Raw genomic sequence first — 9,506 nt, 5'->3', positions numbered from 1 at the left:
ACTTTGGTCGTTTCGCCACCTCTTCCCTGGGCCGAGGGTCAATGGCGTTTTGATGCAATTTTTACAGCGGTTTTTGGTGGCGCCCCTTTCCCGTCGCGTGTCGCGTTCACGATTCACTGGACGCGGACTCTGTTTCATTCGTTCTGGAATCCTTTTTTTTGGCTTGTTTGTTTCTGTGTTGCTACCGGTGGCCGGTGGCTTTGTTTGAGTATTGGTTTTGCGCTTTGACCGCAAGCACGCACGCACGCACGCACGCACGAACGTTGGCGCAATGTCATAATTCATAATTTATGAATCATGCAAAAAAACGGGGAGTTTGGTTCCATTAGGACTGGGGTACTTACAGAGAGTTTGAACTTTTAGTGAGAGTAGTAGCAAAAGAAGAAGATGATGAACAGGGAGCTTGGAGAGTTGGTCAGGAATTGCAGAGGAAATAGAAGCAATTCTGTATTGGCATTCCGGGAATTCCGTATTGGAATTCATGCTCTGGATGGGCTGAAATAGGAAAAGATGCACAAGGACTTACAAAATGGGCTAAAAAGAAACGCCGTTGTGCTGCCTTTAGACCTTGACAGATCTTGGATCAAGAACTGTTAAAAACTTATATTAACTTTTCACTTTCTTTTCCGGTTTTTGATCATTTCATTGGAGAGTTCTTGTCCATAAATGTAACTCAAATGTGGCATTACAAGATGTTTCATATTTTTTACTTTCTTCGAAGGGGAGGTTATGGTTAATTCTGGTACAAAAAAGGCTCCTTTTGTGAAGATTTTTTGTGAAGATTTTTTGTGAAGCCAATCAACTTATTTTTCTCAAGTGAATGTCACGCTACAACGTTTTGGTTGTGTTTTGAGGAAGATTTATTGAAAACTTGATCCATGTCAACAAATTTAGGAAGAAAAGTCTTCGAAAAGGTACTTTTTCCGGTGCCCATCGTTGCTGCGTGATGGATCATCAGAAAAATACAAATAGATATTCATTTCAAAGGTTATACGTTTATCCAAGTAGCCCCGTCGAGTTTTTGTTAAATTTTCAATTTCTCGATTTTTGGTAGATTAAGGAAGATGAAAAAATGATGCTTTTTGCGATTTTTCCAAAAAAAACGAGTTTGACATAATTATTTTAAAAAAAGTATCAATAATTTTTATGAAAACTCTACGGGGCTACCTGGCAAAGACTGTACAGATTATGTGTTAAAAATTTCAAATCAATCCATCCAATAGTTTTTATCCTTTAGGAAACGCTCTTTAAAGCAGCGAGCCTTGTATGAAACGCGGATTTTAAAAAATATTTATTTTTGCCATTTTTTATCGATTGATCCAAACATTTTTACAGAATGTTCTTGAAAAGATCAGCATTCAGGAAAAAATGTAAAAAATATGTCACAAAATAAAAATAAATACCATGACCCTCCCTTAACGATAAATTCAGGTGTTTTATAGCTCAAGTAATAAAGAGTGTTCACGTCTCTACGGTACATTTGAATTTTCAACGATCCAAGCCTACTAGATCGCTTGGTTGGCGTGTTAGCTTTAAAATACGTTTGACATTTCAAAGAAAAGCTTCGTAGGCGCTGGCCATTGATATGGCCGTCACAAGGAGAAATTGATGAAGTTTGTTTCCAACAATCCAACCGCACAATTAACAGCAACTGTGCACCAAAAACCATTTTTCCTCATCGAGTATGACAGTTTTCCAATGAATTATGCTCTCCGGCTGGTAGCTGGCGGTATCTACGATCCTAAACATGATGACCCCCAAGCCAAAGAAAGGTGTACCTCATGCTGCCCGCAGGACCTGAATCTGTGTCCGGATGCTATTCATGCGTCAGATAAATGTTGACCAACGTGCGTCGATGATACAGATGTGCGCATCACCCCGTAAGGAGACGGCGATAAATTCCAAAAACCCAATACATTTACCGTCCAGCCCGTGTCCGAGGTGTCTTTGCCTCAGCCCGGTTCACGTAGTTCATCTTCCACAGTACCCAGCCCAGCATGGGTTTGATTAGCCATTTTTCTTCGGTTTTCGAGAAAATTGGCACCATTGGCCAACCGGATAGGAGTTCGGATTTTGCCAAGTCTCTGGACCCCCGCCCTCTCCCCCTCTGCCTCTCCAATACCGGAGATATCCAGCTAACGGCTGTTCTTTCCAAATATTTAATTTTCCCGCTGGCCACACGAGCAGCCGAGCCCGATTCAGGAGCAGGACGAGGACGATGGCTTAAAAAATCAAAAGCACCAGACAGACCCGGGACCTGGGAGGGACCTGGGAGGGACCTGGGATGGTTTTTGGAGGTGGAAGTCGCCGCAGTAGAAGAAGGGGTGGAATCGTTTATGAATTTATGTTCAACGGAGCAGAGGGGAACCGACGCATACATACACATTCCGCAGGACATGCACGCCGAGAGACAGAGAGAGAGACAGAGAGTTGCGGTGAGCGGCCGTTGCAGATGTTGCGTTTGTTGCGATGCGTCGATACGAAGCGAATTCGACGAGAAGATGATGTCGAAGCCCAGGCTTTTCTTTCCCCTTCCTCCGCCCCTGCGTTTTTTCTTCTCGGCTGCGTCCCGATGCGATGGTCTCCTTCTCTGGAGTTCCAGCAGCACTCGCTGGAAGCCTCGCTTAAGCTGTGCCTGATTGGGAATTTATGGAGGGAATTGATGCTGCTGCTGCCGAGGTTTGGCGTGGCAGGGGCCACCAAAGGCTTAGGGAGCGCGTGCGAAAAAGGGTGAACGAACGAACGAACGAGCTTCAGCGAGAGGAGCAGTTGTGGCGAAGTGCAGGCGAGTGCGAGAAGGGCCCATAATCGTATAATAAAATCGCTTTACCGCATCGTTCGAAAATAGTTGGCGAATTAGAGCTGGGGCCGCCGGGAGGGAAGGGAAGAAGGTCTGCAGAAAATGGGGCCAACGGAGGAAGTGAGTGAGACGGGAAGAGAGGAAACAGAAGCCTACCACCGGCGTGGTGCGTGTTTATTCCACGTTTATTACTCGATTGCGTCACATCGGCAGCATCGTCTTATGCTGCGAACCCGTCGGTTTCATCTTTAAACGTTCTTTATGCCCAAAACCCATCCTCCTGAAGTGAGAGAGAGAGAGAGACAGAGAGAGAGAGAGAGAGAGAGAGAGAGCGAGCGAAGGCTGTAGTATAATGAGGTGGAAAATTGAAGAAAGTATGCTTCGAATGCTTAGTATCCGGAGTGCGCTAGGCATGAATAGGGCGCACAAGCAATGATGCTGCTCTAGGCGAGGCTTAGGCTCTAGCTCTAGCGCAATGATTCGGTAACATCGATGGAGATCTCGCCAATTTGGTTGAAAACTTTTAACGCACTCCCGTGATGGTGATTTGCATGATTACAACAATCACAACCGCAGCAATGGGAAGCAGACACATCGGGGGAGAATAATGCTACCGCAGGAAGCAAACATTCAACGCTCTGCGGATACACTTTTAGGAGCTTTCCAAGTGACGTTTCACTTGAAACGCATTACGATCATCGTCGGTTCATAAAACATTCACCAGAGCAGTAGGATGGTGGATTGGTTGCCAAGCAACTTCATTTGCAGCAGTCCGTTCGGAACTTGGAGGATCTTCCAAGGAGGGAAGGTGTTAGACCGGTTGGCGTCCATTGTAAGGACGTTACGTATTCTTCGATTTTCGTGAGAAACATGTTAAGCAGCAACCACACTGGCCACACAACAGGAGAACCGCTTCCGTTCGCATCCATCATGCTATGCATCATGGAATTTTTCCCTTCCCCTTCGGTGTGTGGGAAGCACATACATGGTTTGGTGGCTTTCTTTGCGCTCCACAACCCCTTGCGCCACGTGTCCGAACTCGGAGCAAACGCCCGACTCACGGTAGCAAATGTAGAACGGCGGCTTCCAGGCTCCATATCCACGCGGCACGCAGCACGTCATTCTGCTAATGTTTCGCAGTCACGGCACTTACCAGATTCTGCGTGCGGCTTCCTCCGCACCACCAACACCACCTTCAGCACCAGCACGTTTTTTTTTGCGTACCCAACCCCTATTGTTATCTAGCCTATTATCTTAATCCACCCATCCACCGTTGGTTCTTTTTTTTTTTTGGGGGTGCGAACATCTTTAACTCTATGTGCGAAGTGAAAGGGCTCGCCCGCAACTCGCTCGTTAAAAGTCATGCAATTCTGTGGTGCTGCGGTAGGTGGGTCGAAGGAGTGACTTTATCTGGCAACTCATCTCCCTCTAACTCTGCCGGGCTCATGCTTATGGTCGTAAAGGTTGCCATTACACGATAGGAAACTTTCATTAGCAACTTTCATTGCATTGTCACTGACGTTAGCGTTAACTGTCATTTGGTGGCTTGTAATTTTTATTTCCGCCTTGCGATGATATGAGAACATGAAAAAATCAAAACTTTAGAACAATTGCTTAGCAAACTCATCGTCAGTTGTGTTCCCAAAGAGAGAGTTGAAAAAGGTGCTGCTGGTGTCGCTGCAATTGAAGGCTACATCTCGGTTGAGGAGATTAGTAAACGAGTTTGAATTGAATTTTGTGTAGGTTTATTCCTTTTTAAAGACGAAAACACAACTTACAATCATCTAAAGGGCTTACAACCAGTGCCATCTTGAGTTGAGGCTCCAAATTCCGTGTTAGTTTCCATTTTGCCTGAATAATCAAACATATTGGTAACCAGAGGAAATAAAAGTATTTACCTCATGCAAGTTGGTGTTGCCTCCGGGTTGATTTTGATCAGAAATCAATCCAAACTGATAATTTCCCTGGGCATATTTTTAAGCATTGTGGTTAGGAGTTTCAGCGGAGCTTTTTCAAAATGAGTAAAAATTTAAAATCAACTAAGAAGCACAATTTATGAAGAAGAGGTAAATAACTTGTCACTAATGTCTATATAATCTGTATTGCTGCAAGTAACACATTTTAGGAAGTTTTATATGAATTTTTGCTGCTGAAATTTAGAAGGGTCATTCTTCTACCAAAGTAATAATTTAGCATTCTAAAATACCGTTTGCTAAATATCTATCTATACCTATATTTTTCTTTCTGTAGGTTAATCTTCTGTCTTTTATTTTTGTGGTTTGTTATGTACATATTTTATCTTGTACGATTTAATTGTGAATAAATCTAAATTTAGTTCTTTGTAAAATCTTGGATTTCTGCATGCTTTGGTTTTGTTGTAGCGACCTAGTTACAAGCGTTTTAAAAGGGGGCCCTCGTCATCATAGTGTGCCTAGGGCCCCCAAAAGACGGCCCTACTTACAGCTTAGGCTACATGCTTCACTTCAAGCGAGCTTTCAGTCGAGCTGAATGAGTGAAAGATTGTACTGTAACGTATTTATTGCATATTTACAGCACTCCTGTACGAATGCAAAGCAATAAAATGTCGTAATAACATTTCTTAATCATAAATATTGCATTCATTTAATGGTACCGTTCTTTTTCTATATGCAAAAATTGATTTGTAACATTAAGAAATATAAACATACGGCTCGTCCGTCCTTATATATGTTAAAAAAAACACTAAGAAATAGAAAATTCTTCATTCTAGCACTCCATTCAACGTCAAGATTTTTTACAATTTTCATAAACATGCGTTTGCGTTAGCATTATGCACCATCACAGCGCTCCGATAGGCCGTCGGTTATTTGCGCCATTTTTCTTAATTTCCTCCCATGCCCCCCTCCCATCCTATCCCTTGTTCCCTACGCCTATGCTCCGCATCCATTTCCGTGTCTGGCAAAATGCTTTCATCCCATTTCACATTAAATTTCCGCTAATCAGACGGAGGTCACCACGATGGCGGCTTTTATGTTCCATCGTGCCGTGGCATGCGAGTGGGCTTTCGCCATTTTTCTCTAGAGTTGGCCGCATAACTTCCGGCCCGAAACCCCCGGATTGGTTACCTGTGAAATGATTTACCTGGCCTGGCCAAGGGTCAATTCCCGTGGGGTCAGCTTTCAGGCGCGTCAACTACGGCCGTAGGTTTGCGTTGAACATTATAAGCCCTACTGGGGAGCGGCTGCTGAGAAGATTAGAATGGATCGGTCCAGGGCTGGTCCGTGGCGGTTCAATCCGATGGGACTGATGCTGTGTAACGCTTCTAAAAGCTACTCGCCGGCAGATGCGGATGATGATGACAGCAGTGACCAGGCAATAGTGAGAGAAAGAGAGAAACAGGGATGATTCATCGGATCAACAGTGTGTGATCGTGGTTTTGTCGTGGCCACAGGATGCCCCTGCAGCAGGACGCTGTCACCGCCGCGTCACCACCGCGGTGGTGATGGTTCATGCATATTTATCGATGCCGCAAATGCAGTGTGTCTGTGTGGGTCTGAAACTGCAGTACCACCAACCAGTCACGTCACGACGCGTTGCAGCAGACTGCATTTCTTTGGCCACTCCGGTCTGGACCAAAACAATCACCCGGAGGCACTGTCGGTCCTCGGTGCGCCTCTCGAGGGAGAAGCATAAAACGGAGCAAAGAGACAGGTTGAAAAATGACAGTTTTGAAGGAAGCGGGTTGAGGGGAGGTGCGACAACGGAAAGGGCACCAACACCTCTGACCTTCAGTGGAGAACTGCAGGAGCTGCAGCATCTGCGAGGGGGGAGGAGGTGCCGGAGAATACCTTCAGGCTTTTGGCAGAGTGCAAGCTATGCAATCGCGCACTCCACCATTCATCATCGCAAGTACATCAGGATGTCAGCGAGCACACCCGTGTCCTCCCGAAGATTAGGATCAGCTTTACATCGTCACGAGATAGTCGCGCCTTTCCGGTGGATAAGGGAATCCAATCGAATGTAATCGTTACTTCGAGGAAAGGTCTCTCCATTGTTTGCTTTAGCTATATTTTTTTTTAAATTTCATTTTTTTATCTGCTTCTTACATGATGTGACAGATTAGAGTAGGCCGTACTGACAATCCGGGATGTCAATCGCCAAGACGACATCCAAGTAACCACGCGACAATGGCTTTGGCAGAACAAGAAACGACAACACCGGTGACTTGGACCTGGAACTGGACCAGGATCCTTGGTACAAAAGTAGAACAAACTAATTTGTTTTTTTTTGTTATCGTCATTCTCATTACCTTCTGTCACACGCGCCAGACGTGCTTCCAGAATTCTTCTCCCACCGACAAAACAATACCGAGAAGCGCAAGAACTTGATGGGGCATACAATTGTCATCAGAAGCTCCGTGGCGTTCGCATTTCGCGTGAAATGTGTTCCAGGGACATCAAGGAGAGGTACAGCAACCACCAGTGATGGCCCTTGTAAGTGGCAGTTCTTCGAATTCTTCCCAGAAGCATGCTGCTGCTGTAAACTCCAGGGCCAAGCACGTCAAGACCACCATCGCATACACACTTGGCAAGATGGCGAATGACTTTTAATTGCTAGCTTCTCCCTCCCCTTTTTTCCCTCCGGCACCATCCGACACATTGATAGAGGGGTCTCGGCGTGCGTAATACTCATCAGCAAATCATTGGGCACCGATCGCGATGGCTCACAGTCAACGCGACACACGAATTCAATTCCACCGTTCCAACGAAACGGTTCCTGTATCCAACATTTCATCTCAACGGGGTTTTTGGGAAGAGAGAGAGAGAGAGAGTAAGGTGATAAGAGCCACCGGTGGGGTAGTGTTGTGGTGTTTGCACGCGCCTGTCTCGTCGTATGCGGGACGCTAAGCACCATCATCATCATCATCATCAGCAGCAGCAGCAGCAGAAGGTAGCAACATCAGTACCACTTCTCGCCCCGTTTTGTGACCGCTGATTAGCGGACATAAAAAATGTTTCTGTGCGAACACCTGTACACGACGACAACGACAATGACGACTGATTATGGTTTTGCCGTGGTGGCCAGCCCACCGCCCCCCCCCCCCCCCCCCTCTGTTATAACGGAAGCACTAAGCACCAGCACCGGGGGTCAGGTGCATGGACGTGCACAAATGGCCGGAATAGAACACCCAGGCCCAGGCCCAGGCCAGTGCCAGCCACTAGCAGCCAGCATATGTAGCGCGATAACGCACCGCAGCACCGACGATGACAGCGAGCGAGTTCTTCGCGGGAGGTTAAAGTGTCCACCTGGTACCCAGTCCCCTCTATCTGTGTTCTGCGTTTCTGTGTGCGTGTTTGTTAGAAAATTAGAGCACGTCAATGGCATGTGTGTGCCTCCCTGAACACTATCTATGAAAACGAACTCCCTTCCTTCACAGCCCGCCCCCCCAAGGAAAAAATGGCGAAGAGTCGCGCGGGCGCGCGAGATCGCACGCGAGATATGAACAGCTAGGCACGTCATGCTGCCTGGTCGCACCGCCTTTTTCGGTCAATGACCCCGTTCCCGTTGTGCCTGTGTGTCTGTGTTTAGTTAGCTGGCAATGATCTAAATTTCGGGTCCCTCCTTGTCCTCCTCATCGCGCGCCTCCACCATCCACCGCCGGTGGTGAGTTCTCGAGCGATCGCACGCTGAGTGGCACACGATCACCCGCCAACAGCGCGTACGCACCAGCGAATGAACTCGGCGCAACGCCAAACTCGAGGCGATTGACCCCTGCGCCAACTCTCGCCGAAGGGGGGACTGGAAGGGTATGTTCTCCACCCAGCCAAACCCCCAAACCAAACCTCTCGATGGCCAAAAACCAGATCGCAACACGCTGCCATTGCGTGTCGTCGTTGGTTGCTAGATCTGTTAGATCTTCCTCCCGATCGAGGGGGGGGTTTTAAACACGTCTTCGTCCACCTTCCCGTGTGTCTGTGTGGAGCACACGCATCACGTGGTGTGCGGGGTGGTATAGAGACACCAACAGAGAAGCCAAGAATCTAATACCAAACGGCCTTCTTCTTCTTCTTCTTCTTCTTTGGCATCTCCATTCTGCTAGTCATCGTGGTGGTGGTGGTGGTGGCCATCTTGCCGATTTTTGTGCGAATTTTCAAGGTTCCCCAGATGTTTAGCGTGAGGTGGGGAGTAAAGGACGGGGGAGAGGGGACCATAGACACACACCAGCGCGAGCGCGAGAGTGTGTGCGCGATAGATAAATTTACAAATTACGACGCACGCCAAGCTCTTGGCCCCCCAAAAAAAAAAAAACGTTGTGCGTGTTGCTTCAGTTGCCGCTGCCGTTGCTGCTGCTATTGAGGTGTGAGCTGCGTCCCCCAAATTAGAGATAGAGAGAGAGAGAGGGAGAGAGATAGTGGAGGAGGTGGGCTACACATATCAACGCGTAGATTCGTTCAAGGACGGCCATTGAACTGGTGGTCACCAAAATGCGCGTTTCTATGCGCGCGCGGTGGCGGTGTGGTGGTGGCGTGGCGCTCCACCACCTCCTCCTACCCCAACACTAGTTCCTCCCCACCCTTTTGCTATCTCTCCACTCCTCACCTACACCAGCTCGATGGCTGCGTGCGGTCGTGCGTCGGTTTTGCGTGCGGCAGTTCTGCGTAGATTTCTCGTTTTTGGCACATTTTCGACCTTCTCTTTGTGACTCCCTCTCGTGCTGTCTCTCTCT

Source organism: Anopheles aquasalis, chromosome 3 (genome assembly GCF_943734665.1).
Source record: "Anopheles aquasalis chromosome 3, idAnoAquaMG_Q_19, whole genome shotgun sequence".
Taxonomy (NCBI): Eukaryota; Metazoa; Arthropoda; class Insecta; order Diptera; family Culicidae; genus Anopheles; species Anopheles aquasalis.
Note: the sequence above shows the minus strand (reverse complement) of the source record.